General features: G+C 39.4%; 1 pseudogene; it reads left to right on the top strand.

Annotated features, from left to right (window-relative positions):
• Positions 1-2,576: 2,576 nt before the first annotated feature.
• LOC127122902 (AP-2 complex subunit alpha-1-like) lies at positions 2,577-10,454 on the top strand (annotated as a pseudogene).
• The last annotated feature ends 3,327 nt before the right edge of the window (positions 10,455-13,781 follow it).

The following is a 13,781-nucleotide window of genomic DNA, read 5'->3' as shown; positions in this document are numbered from 1 at the left end:
TGAGATTAGTCGGGCCGAGGGTCTGAAGAACGGAAGGTCCTTAAACAAAGGGGCTGGAATCGGAGGTCTATCAACAACAATCGAAGGTCTTGGTTCATCTTGAATCAAGGAACAAGGAGAGGAAGCAGCATTCAACACCTTGAGAGTTATGTTTTTTACTTGCTTTGCAATCCTTGTATAAACGGTTAAATTCTACAGGTGATATCTAATTAAATAATCTCAATTCTAATTTTAGAATTGAGGGCAGACGTACCCCGAAGCGAGGACGGCGGGGGAACTGCCTCATCAAATCTGCATCTTCTTTAATTTTCTGCATAATTGTTTTTCAGCTTAAAAATTAAGTGATTTTAGTTTAAGCACTTTTACCAAACATTGATATTAATTGAGTAAGAGATTAAAACTCTGTTTTTTGAATCCAAAGTACAATAGTAGTTTGTACTAGATCAATCTGAATTACTTACTCAACACAAATATCACTTGGAGTGTTTATGCACACCAAGTGTTTGATAATTTGCCTAAACCAAAGTTGTCTTAAGTTTGTATCTAGTTTGATTTGGTATTTGGATCATTGGAACTAGGAATCCTAGTAAGTGAAACTTATCATTGATTGTGCAAATAGTGTAGTGATTCGTATTTCACTTTATCTCTAATCCATTAGCTTAACGCATATCCGGTTTTCCAATAACGGTTCGTTTTAGACTATATTTTTCCTCGGCCGCTTCCGCACTTAAAACAAATTTTCAAAACCAATTAATTGGAAGCGCCGACTCAAATTTTAATTGGGATCTATTCAACCCCCCTTCTAGATCTGTGTCATAGTCTAACAAGTGGTATCAGGAGCCCCGGTTCACTCCGTGCTTCAAAATATAACTTTGATAGAAAATGGCTAACGAACCTAAAGGGGCTTATAATAGAGCTCCCGTTTTCAATGGTGAAAATTATAGTTATTGGAAAGACTGTATGCGGGTGCACATAAATTCCATAGATAGAAAAATATGGAACGTTATTCTCAATGGTCTAATTGAAATAACCATGACCAATGAGAACAATGAATTGGTGCCTAAGCCCAAAGCACAATGGACCGATGATGATGAAAAGAAATACAATTATGATTGGAAAGCCAAAAATATCCTAATCTCCTCATTAGGTATAGATGAATACTATCGTGTATCTCATTGCCCTACTGCTAAGGCCATGTGGGATTCACTACAAGTTGCCCATGAGGGGACGAACGATGTTAAGTTGGCAAGAATCAACACACTAACACAAGAGTTTGATCTCTTTTTCATGGAGCAAGGGGAAACCATTGCTGACATGCAAAAGAGATTCACTCATCTCATCAATCGATTACATTCACTTGGTAGGCCTGTTTCCAATGATGTTGCTACTAATAAGATCTTGAGATGTCTTAACAGGGAATGGCAACCGAAAGTGACCGCCATCAAAGAAGCAAATGATTAAGCAACAAACTCTTTGGTCAGTTGGCATAGCAAGAAACAGGTCAGTTGGCATAGCAAGAAACAGGTTTCAGTTGCTTTGTCAACCGCCGAAGCGGAATACGTTGCCGCCGGTAGTTGTTGTGCTCAAATCCTATGGATTAAGCAACAACTATTGGATTTTAACCTCAAACTTGAACGTATTCCCATTTTTTGTGACAATACAAGTGCCATTAATCTTACCAAGAATCCTGTGTTGCATTCTCGCACCAAACATATCGAAATTCGACACCACTTTCTTCGGGATCATGTAGAGAAAGGTGACATTGTATTTGAACATGTTAATACTGAGAATCAACTAGCGGACATCTTCACAAAGCCGCTAGCCACTGAACCTTTCTTTCATATCCGCCAAGAACTTGGTATTCTCGATATTTCGGAACGGGCACTGTAATCTGCTGTTTTACCTTATTCCATTTAAGACTATAATCTTGTACTTCTAACAAGTTGATGTTGTTGCAAGCACAAGCTTATTGTTCACCGAGTCACTCCGGCATCGAGGTGATACTGTTCCCTTCTCTCTCACTATCTGCAAAGTTTCATGGTTAAAATAGCTATACTTCATAATGATATTGTATATATATGGATGATGTATCTCTTTGGATGTTTATTGCTGTATGGCATTTTAATTATGCATCAAACTTGTCAACGTATGTGCAGAATAGTGAAAAACTGAAATTTTGTCTGTATGAGTCGACCGTAACAGGGCTATGGTCGACGCACACTTAACTTTTTTTTTATTTTTCAAAAACCAAACAGTATGCGTCGACGCATGCAGAGGTATGGTCGACGCATCGCTCAAAAATTCTGTTTTTCTGCAGAAAAATTTAAACCTTCTCATGCATCTACATTCAAAAACCATCATTAAGTGTGCATTTACATTCCATTACCTTTCAAACTACCCACTACCTTGTAACCTGCATCTACCTAGTGTCTATTGTCCCTTGATCTTTCATCTTCCCAAAACCCTAACTTCTCCTCTACAAATAGGGAAAAACCTCTCTCTAGCAAAATCACTCTTAAAAACCCTCACAAACCTTCACTCTCTACCCACACACACTAAGTTTCAAACCTGCTCAAATGGCTTCCACATCTCGCAGACCTACCGGCAAGAGATCACGAGAATCATCCGCCGCATCTCTACCCATCTCCGCTGTGTCGCTAGTTCCACCGGCTCGCGTCGAATCCTTCAACAAAGATATCGGCAAAAGAGGAGTTGTTCCACAACATGCGTTCTACAAGCTTACCGCCGAACGCATGCACCTCGTAGAAATCATGGCTCTGGTACAACATCAAGGCATTGTCAAATTCTTGGAATGCAATGCTAAATACAGCGAAGACTTACTCCGAGTATTCTACGTCGGCCTTCATGATAAGTTTCGCGGGCACAAGTTTTACTCCAGAATCGGCACGACAAAGGTATCGTTTAAGTCAAATGTTTGGAACCAATATTTTGATATGTCATTGGATGATGCTGAAAATCCTCTAGCTGAGGTAACTGACTCTCACCAAATAGAAGGTTACGAGTTTAAGAGTGCATTGAACGACATGCTGAAACGACCATACCCTGATCATATTGTGAACAGTGACGCATTCCGACGAACTGTCACTGCCGGCAAGCTGAAAACAGGAGAACGGATTCTTCAGTGGATTGTTTCACGCATCCTGCGACCAAAGAAAGCTGGTCTCTCCAGAGTTGAACAGGCTGAGGTTCATCTCATGTACATTCTGAAGAATAAGCAGAAAATCAACTAGCCCTACTACATTGCCAGTATGATGTTTAGTCTACGTGATTCCGGACGAGGAACGGCTCTTGATTACGGATCTTTCATTCAAGAGGTCCTTACTGCAGCCGACATTAATCATCCGTCCTTTCCGTACACTTCCATCTCATTTGACAAAGAGTTCAGCCCAAAAACTCTGTCTATGATGGGATATTTTTGGTGTGATGAGCGGAGAATGTACAAGTTTGTTCGAAGAGGAAATGTTCTTGCGCCTGTTGCAGCAGATGATGACAGTGATGAAAGTGAAGAAGAAGAAGATGAAGAGGAAAATGAAGAAGAGGAAGCCGGGCAAGCCTTTAATCACCATGATGGAGATAATAGTCCTCCACGAGTTGACACTCACGACTACTCAGACTCCGCTTGGGTTCAGCATTCACATTCAACTGAAGAAGATGTCCCCATCTGGGGTGGCTGGGGTGAATGGCAACATACGGGCTGGTCAACTCAACGTCAATTCTACCAGCCGTATCACCAGGATGATGAAGAATCTCCTCCGTCTCTTCCATAGCACGCAAACTCCTCAGAATTGTTGGATATGATGCGAAATATGCAGCTGGCACAACAATCCTTCATGCAAACTCAGGATGAGCGCTATGCTCATATTAGCAGCCAAATTCAAGCGCAAAATGAAAGGCTTGATAACCTTTCTACAAGCATGAATGAACGGTATACTGCACTTACCGAAGCGTTTGAACGCCACGAACGAATATCATCTCAAGTATCTTAGCGGTATTGCTGAACAAATATCATCTCTGGCTGACCCCTACACAAACCCGAATATATGTTACCATCTAGGACACCGCCATTAGGACTTAGACCTGCATATGCATCTGAATTTGTTTGTTGTTTGAATGTATTAAATTCTCTGTAATTCTTGTTTGTGCAAATATTAATTTTAATGTTTTTCTTCGTTTAATTAATGATTATCGTTCAGTAATGATATTTGGTGTGATATTGTTATCTGATAGTGTTATTTCCTGTTGTATTTTATGTTACGTTGAATAATCATTCCTTGTCTCTTTTTGATGTTGTCAAAGGGGGAGAAGAGTACAAGCAAGCAGCCAAAATGTTCACCAATTAAGCAGCCAAAATGCTCACAAATTAAGCAGCCAAAATGTTCACCAATTAACAGTCGGTTTTGCAGGTTTTGTAGATAGATAGCCTTAGATTACAAAAGAAAGGGGGAGTGTGCATAATGGGTAAATACTGCATGTTGTTTGTCTCCTTGGCTCTGCACAGGTTGTCATCATCAAAAAGGGGGAGTATGTAAGGGCAAATTGTCAGACAACACACAATCACAAGTTTCGATGATGACAAATGACCATCAGAGATGAATCGGCATTGTCGATTCCACGTCTACAAACAAATGCAACATATCACCTATCATATCCTTCTCTATGATTATCTAAAACTGCTATATTCCATAAAACATATGTGGATAAAATGTGATCATGACGAAATGCATGAAAACCACAAAAATACGAATTTTTGCAGGTTTGCAGGCTTTGAGTCGACCGCAAGGGTCAGCACATAAGCCACGGGTCAGCGCATAGCACAGACCAGTTGGTAACTGGTCAGCGCATGGTTGTTTGAGTCGACCACAGGTCGGCGCATGGCATAGTGTAGTTGGCCACAGGTCAGCTCATGGAATACTTGAGTCGACCATAGGGGTCGGCGCATTTCCCACGGGTCAGCGCACGCCGACCTATGGTCGACCGCTCGTGCGTATACTCAGTTTTCTAAGTACTTTCCACTGTTTGAAAAGCTGTTATTTTTGGTTGGTAAGCTAGTTACTATAAATAGAAGTCAAATTACTTTTATCAACTAGCATTTGTCAAATTGATTTCAAGTGTTCAAGGAAACAAGAAAGAGTGAAATAGGTGTCCAAGATTCATCATCTTCATCTTCAACATTTCACAACTCATCAACTACACACAACCATTTTTGATGTGCTTCGTGATCGGTTAAAGGTGATAAGGTTCGAAGCTGAGATTGGAGAATCCGGTTTGGGTTGAAGCTTGTGGCAGGTTCTTTCTTGAATAAAACCGTTAGGGTTTTGTCCTCCAAGACCGGTTTGGGTTTGGGGGTTTTTGGACGAATTTCTTCATCAATATTCAGCTGAGCGAAGGTGATTGAGAAGAGGAAGTCTTCATCAGTCTAGTAGCGGATTCGGTGATATTGAAGGGAAGGATTCGGGTTCGATTCGTTGTGGTTGAGATCAGCCGGGCCGAGGGTGTGAAGAACGGAAGGTTCTTCAACAAAGGGGCTGGAATCGAAGGTCTATCCACAACAATCGAAGGTCTTGATTCATCTTGAATCAAGGAATAAGGAGAGGAAGCAGCATTCAACACCTTGAGAGTTCTGTTGTTTACTTGCTTTGCAATCCTTGTATAAACGGTTAAATTCTACAGGTGATATCTAATTAAATCATCTCAATTCTAATTTTAGAATTGAGGGCAGACGTACCCCGAAGCGAGGACGGCGGGGGAACTGCCTCATCAAATCTGCGTCTTCTTTAATTTTCTGCATAATTCTTTTTCAGCTTAAAAATTAAGTGATTTTAGTTTAAGCACTTTTACCAAACATTGATATTAATTGAGTAAGAGATTAAAACTCTGTTTTTTGAATCCAAAGTACAATAGTAGTTTGTACTAGATCAATTTGAATTACTTACTCAACACAAATATCACTTGGAGTGTTTATGCACACCAAGTGTTTGATAATTTGCCTAAACCAAAGTTGTCTTAAGTTTGTATCTAGTTTGATTTGGTATTTGGATCATTGGAACTAGGAATCCTAGTAAGTGATACTTATCATTGATTGTGCAAATAGTGTAGTGATTCGTATTTCACTTTATCTCTAATCCATTAGCTTAACGCATATCCGGTTTTCCAATAACGGTTCGTTTTAGACTATATTTTTCCTCGACCGCTTCTGCACTTAAAACAAATTTTCAAAACCAATTAATTGGTAGCACCGACTCAAATTTTAATTGGGATCTATTCAACCCCCCTTCTAGATCTGTGCCATAGTCTAACAATGATAATGATGGGGGACTTTGATTGATAAAGAAAAGTGAGTTTAATGCGGTGGAGCAGCTGCTCCAAAGCCCCTCAAAAATTTCAGTACTATCTCTGCTTATGAATTCAGAAGCACACAGAGAAGCACTGCAAAGAGTTCTAGAGCAAGCATTCGTGGAACATGATGTTATGGTGGATCAGTTTGATCATATTGTGGCTAACATCACTTCCTGTAACAATCTCAGCTTCTGTGATGAAGAACTCCCTGAGGAGGGTAGGAATCATAATTTGGCTTTGCATATCTCGAAGAATTGCAAAGATGATGCTTTATCCAATGTTCTTGTTGACACCAGATCATCGTCGAATGTGCTGCCAAAGTCAACATTATCAAAGTTGTCATATCAAGGAGCGCCTATGAGGTATAGTGGTGTAATTGTCAAAGCTTTTGACGGTTCACGCAAGAGATTGATAGGTGAAGTGGACCTTCCAGTGAAGATAGGTCCGAGTGACTTCCAGATTACTTTTCAAGTAATGGATATCCACCCGGCCTATAGTTGTCTGTTATGAAGGCCATGGATTCACGAGGCGGGAACTATTACCTCCATATTGCATCAAAAACTCAAATTTTTTGAGAATGGAAAATTAGTCATTGTTGGCGGGGAGAAGGCGTTGTTGGTTAGCCACCTGTCATCTTTCTCTTATGTTGAAGCTGGGGATGAGGTTGGAACTCCGTTCCAAGCTTTGTCTATTGTTGTTGGAAAGTGAATTGGGGCACTTATGTCCTCATTGAAAGATGCAAGAAAGATTGTTGAAGAGGGCATTATTGATCAGTGGGGGAGAGTGGCAGAGGTCTCCAATAATAAGAATAGAACCGGCCTGGGTTTTCAGCAAGGTTCATCAACTGCTAGATCAGAGGATATGCAAAGAGGAAGACTGCACTTAGCTGCTGTGCTAGAGGATGACAAAGAGGAAGACTGCACCATTTTCGGACGCATGGAAAGGCTTGCGACAATTGGCTTGCTGTTGATATTCCTGTTATTATGCATCGATCTAAGTAATTGCTTTTATTTTTTTAAAAATCCTTCTCCTATGCTTAAGGGGGAAGTGAATATTGTTGGGCATTTCAAATTTGATCATCAATGAAATTCATTCTATTCATCCACATCTATGATGTTTGTTTTTACTTTTTGCTTTATTCTGAAACTGGTATTCACAAAAAAAATATATATAATTGTCCATTTGCTTAATATTTGGTCATAAATTCACTTCTCTAAAATCAAAATATCAAATCATTATGCATGTTGGTTTCTAACCCCATTGAATACAATGATCCTTCTCCTTCTCCAAATTTTGAATTTCCTGTGTTTGAGGCTGAGGAGGAAAGTGATGAAGAAGTATCTGATGAATTGTCTCGTCTTCTTGAGCACGAGGAAAAAGCCATTCAGCCATTCGAAGAGCAGATTGAGTTAGTCAACTTGGGTTCCGAGGATCATGTGAAGAAAGTCAAGATTGGGTCTCGACTGTGTCCAGAAGTTAAGAAGGGGTTGATTGATCTTCTTCAGAATATTCAGATGTGTTTGCTTGGTCCTATCAAGACATGTCTGGTTTGGATTCTGTGATTGTAGAGCATAGATTGTCGTTGAAGCCAAAACTCCCTCCAGTTAAGCAGAAGTTGAGAAGAACGCATCCTGATATGGCAAAGAAGATCAAAGAAGAAGTGCAAAAGCATATTGATGTTGGTTTCCTTGTAACTACTGAATATCTGCAATGGGTGGCCAATATTGTGCCTGTTCCGAAGAAGGATAGAAAAGTCTGCATGTGTCTCGATTATAGAGATTTGAATAAAGCCAGTCCGAAAGATGATTTCCCTCTGCCACAGTGTTATAGCCCAAAATTTGCCCTCCCCTTTTTACTTTTCGTTTGACCCATGACTTGGGATTCATCTGCGTTCATCCATTGCATCCTGCAGTCATATAAACCCTAATTTATTAGGAGGATGTGCTTGGCCATTTCTAGGCCGTTGACTTAAGTGTCTTGGTGTCTTCAAGTTCATAAGTCAATAGGTATTGATTCATGGTTCATAATCACATGGTTTCTTGGTCTTGTGGACCATTATTTCTCATTGTTACATTGTGATTCAGGGCGCATAGTAGTATATTAACTCCTGATTCATCTATTTGTTTTACACTTTAATCATATGACGCATTCATGATCTTCATGGGTCAAGTGTTTTAAAGTTATGGATAACACCTGGATTTAGGTAAAATTCATTCAGAAAATCATGGACATTTCATTCAGATAAATAGGCATTCATTCATTAACATACACAATGTTCATCACAAAAGAGATATAAAATGAATCACAAAAGAGATATAAAATGAAAAAATCTGTTTTTACAAAAGTTGACTCTTGGCCAGCTATTGACTTTTTGGTCAACTAGTTGACCAAAGTCAACCATCACATCTCTCACCCTAAAATTTTAATACTAATCCCATTTTCGCCGGCTATATTTGGTTCAAACACATTGTAAATTCTTAACCTTCGATTAACCTCCAAGTTGGTTTATTTTTCTCTAGGTTGTGTTCCATAACATTGCAATTTTAGAATCATCCATTTACTCTTCATACAATATTCAATTCATGATATCTAGGTTCCTTTTTCTTTACCCACATTTGAGTTACTCTCCGTATTTATTAGCGACATCCGCAATTGCCAGAATAAAGAACAAGAGAGGCTTCGTGTTGATAAAGAACTCGGCAATATTCGTACTCGTTTCAAAAACAAAAAGGCTTTGACTCCTTATGAGAAAAAGAAATATGTTTGGAAAATGCTTTACATATACATGCTTGGTTATTATATGGATTTTGGCCACATGGAGGTTGTTTCTTTTATATATGCCCCAAAGTATCCAGAAAAACAGGTTGGGTACATTGTGACATCAAGTTTGTTTAATGAGAATCACGACTTTCTCAGGTTGGCCATAAATACCGTGCGTAATGATATCATTCGTCGGAATGAAACCTTCCAGTGTCTAGCATTGACTATGGTTGGAAATATTGGTGGCCGAGAATGCGCTGAGTCCTTAGCACCTGATGTACAGGAGTTGCTATTATCTAGTAGCTACAGGCCCCTTGTGAGAAAAAAAGTTGCATTGTGTTTGTTGCGACCGTACAGGAAAAATCTCGATGTTGTCAATGTAGATGGATGGGCGGATCGAATGGCTCAACTTATGGATGAACGGCACATTGGTTTTTTAACATCTTCTATGAGTCATCTTGTTGCATTAGTATCAAACCAACACTAGGCATATTGGAGTTGTCTTCCTAAGTGCGTCAAAACATTAGAGCGTCTTGCTAGGAACCATGGTATCCCACAAGAATACACTTATTATGGTATCCCACCTCCATGGCTTCAGGTCAATACAATGAGAGCTCTTCAGTTTTTTCCTACCATTGAAGATCCAAATACCATAAGATCATTGTTTGAGGTCTACAAAGGATACTGATGGGAACCGATGTTATGAAAAATGTAAACAAAAATAATGCTTCCCATGCTGTTCTTTCTAAAGCCCGTGCTCTGGTAATGCATCTTGATGTTGAAAAGGAGATGATGTCTCAATATGTGGCTCTTCTTGGAAAATTTATTGTTGTCCGGGAACCAAATATTCATTATCTTGGCTTGGGAAATATGACTAGAATGTTGATGGTTACAGATGTGCAAGATATCATAAAAAGACATCAAGCCCAAATTATTACCTCATTGAAAGATCCTGACATTAGTATTCAGAGGCGTGCTCTAGATTTTCTTTATGGCATGTGTGATGTTACAAACGCAAAGGGTATAGTTGAAGAACTATTGCAGTATCTCAGCACAGCAAAGTTTGCAATGCGTGAAGAATTGTCACTTAAAGCGGCTATTCTAGCTGAGAAGTTTGCACCAGATCTTTCATGGTATGTTGACGTGATTCTTCAACTAATTGACAAGGCTGGGGATTTTGTTAGTGATGACTTCTGGTTTCGAGTGGTACAGTTTGTTACAAACAAAGAAGACCAACAACCTTATGCTGCAGCAAAAGCTCGAGAGTATCTTGACAAACCTTTCCATTTAAGAATCCTACAAAATCATTAACAAACTCATAGCAGAACAACCATTAACAAACTTAATTAAAACTAACCCACCCTTCAACCTGCATAAACTAACTATCATTAGAAAATTTTAATCTAGTTAAACTGACATCACTCTGCTAACTAACCTGATATAGCAGAATTTAGCTCAATTCACAGCTAGCATACTCATTTATTTCCACATACCAAAGCCATTCACAAGTTCAAACCAAACCAAAGTCATTTACCTGCAACATGAGCAGCAGGTCATTAAAAACCATTCAAATATAACCTCAATCTAACCATAATCTGCAGTAGCCAATCAAGTTTCAACTCACTCACTAACCAACATCAACTCAAATAACTAACTGAGTCGTTTTCGAACTAACTGAGTTTTTCATTTAACTCAGTGAGTTGAGTCTAACTGTCTCCAAACCATAGTTAACTAAATCCGTACCTAAATCTGAAGCTAGAAAATTTAGAACCTCAAGTCTATTTAAGAGATTCACCACTCACACTTTGAGCCCCTTGCATTTTTTGGCTTGAACCGACACATTCTCTCTGGAATATCTTCGCTCACCCTCACCAAAGCTCTCTCATTCACCATTGTTGCTCAGAGCTTCACATCAAAGTTCTGAAACAACTAGAGCTGAAACTTACCGCACCTTTTAGAACCTCTCTCACGCGACAAATGAAGATATCACAGAACAAACGGTTCGCGGCACATCAAGAATTCCTAAAGTACCAAAAGATTGGAGAAGAAGAGAGAAGGCAGAAGAAGAAGCGGAGAAGAGTAAATGGAAGAGATCAAATTACCTGAGATTTCAACGCCGGTAGGTCTTCTCTATTTCATCCCTTTATTCATAAATTTACGTTATCAGTAGATTGTTGAGAGGTTGAGGACAATTAGCCGTTTGATTTTGGATCGAGATATGGCTCGATTGTCATTTAATTTAGAAGTGGGGATTTAGGGTTCTCCCTTCGATTCAGGTGGTTCTTGGGGAATTAGGGACTTTATTTTATGTATTCGGTTAAAGGACCTCGAGATGGAGAAGTTGGTGGTAGTATTGTTGATTTCTGGAAAACCACCGCCGTCGAGGAAACCTCCGGCGCGGCGGAGATGTTGGCTGAGTAAGAGAGCGGGAAGAGTTTTTTTCAATTTCATTCTCGTGTTTATCCCATGTGCATTGAACAATGCATCTATTTTCATGACCTTTCACACCACGTGTATTCTTGGAACTCCGGTTGACTGACTCTTCGTTGCCCGCGTCTTTGCCACATCACTGTTGGCCTTATCCCCTTGAGTTTGCTTTATGAACGTCCGTTTTGGTGGACCTTACTGGAACCTGGGCTGACTCCTAAAGCCTATTTATTTTGGCTATTGGCACCTCCATTTTCTTCCATTGGGTAATGGGATTCCCCTAACAGACTTGGGCCTACGTCCACCACTTCCAAGTCCCCACAATTCGGGCCTGCACCACCAGCGGGTTAAAGGCCCATTACTGTTTTATTGTTTAGATTCAAGTATTTGTTAGGATTAGTGGAATAAACTAGTCATTAGGAGAATTATAGGAATCGAAATTTGATTAGTTTCCTAATTAGAGGCTAATTAGAATCTTGATTTTTGGTATATTAGGATTTAATTAGAATATTAGGATTCAATTTGGACTTTTTGATAAATTCTAATTAGAGACGAGTAACCTTTGATTGAACTTAGAACGATACCATTTTTACCTTAGGACTTAATCAACTTTAAGCCATGAATAAAATTTGACATACTTTGTAAATGACCTTTTTGCCCCTTATGGGCTTATTTTGATATTTTGTTTTGAAATTTGCATGCTCCCCTTAGGATTAGAATTCGATATTTTCCTAATAATTGTAGGACTTAACATAGATTCTAACCATGATTTTGATTGATATTTTGACATGCTCCCTTTGGATTTCTAATCTAACTTAGAATATTCAATTGAGTTCTAATGCATGATCCCTTAGGATAGTTTCTAACAAGTACTAACTTCAATTAGATCCAAAATTAGTACCCCTCAAAACTAAAGCAAAACCCCCGATTAAATTGATCAAAAGCGATTTTGATTAATTAAATCCTTTGAACTTTTATAATCCCACAGTCTAAATTGAGTGACCAAAACACCCTTGGTCACTTAATAAGACTTTTCTTCCAAGCTGTGGAGCACAAGGCCTCAACTCAAGATCTTCAATCAAGGCATCCTCAGTCACACACGGCAGCGGATTATACAAGATAAATCAAAGGTCAACACATGGTAAACCCGATTCAAATTATACGAAATGGGCCTTAAGTAATGAGGAATTATGAGAGGGAGTCTCTCCTACCCTTGTCTAGAGCGACTTTGTGAATGGGGCGTATGCCCCAAATAATCAAAGCGTTCACCCTTATTCATAGACTTTAGTACAAGACGAATCGACTAAACTACCAAGTCTTCTTCATAAAAGTTCAACATCAACACAAGGATCAACACAAGGATCAACAACAAAGGTTCTACACCAACAACTTGTCAGTCAAGAGAAGTATCATGCGCTTCGAGTCTTAAGTAATGAGGAATGATGAGAGGGAGTCTCTCCTACCCTTGTCTAGAGCGACTTTGCCTACGGGGCGTATGCCCCAAATATTTAAAGCGTTCACCCTTATTCATAGACTGAACTTTATTTATCCCCAAAGGGAAGGGAAAACATCGATAAAACTCGGGAGGAAGAGATATACTGGGTAAGGAAGTCGGTTATGCAAGGGGAAGCTATTAGCACCCCAAACATCCATGGTACTCCATGGGAACCATTTGGATTGTTCTCGCTCGAATAGGTTTTAGATATAAGATTACTCGGAAAAGGATGAAGGGAAAAGAAATAGATAGAATGCTCAGTGAGGATTGGGGCCCTCATGCCTACGTATCCTCATAGTGCCATGAGGAATTCAGAGCTTCGTAGTTCAAGGAACTAGAGGCAGGAGGTGGAAAGAAGTGTGATAGAATGTATGATTTGAGCCAAAGAATAGTGTGATTTGAACTCCAACAAGGGATGAAAATGTGAACCCAAGAGTAAAACTGGTGTGAACCAACAAGTGAGGGCGTATAGCACTTGTATCACTGTATTGGAATGACCGAAAAGAAAGGGTTGCCTAAGTACGGCTGCAAAGTAAGTAAGGATATGTTTGTCTAAGCTACAGGGTCTTACAAGAAAAATAAATCGGCTTTTGGTTCACAAAAAGGGGTATAAGATGGAGCACTAAGGTATAGTGTATTTGGCTTAAAGAATAGGTATATCACATGGAGTGAAAGACGATAGATGTGAAGGTATCATGGAAATGAATGGAGTGAAGTGACCTAAGTCACAAAATAGAGTATC

The sequence above is a fragment of the Lathyrus oleraceus genome, chromosome 2 (genome assembly GCF_024323335.1).
Source record: "Lathyrus oleraceus cultivar Zhongwan6 chromosome 2, CAAS_Psat_ZW6_1.0, whole genome shotgun sequence".
NCBI lineage: Eukaryota > Viridiplantae > Streptophyta > Magnoliopsida > Fabales > Fabaceae > Lathyrus > Lathyrus oleraceus.
This window is presented reverse-complemented; position numbering and strand designations above follow the sequence as displayed.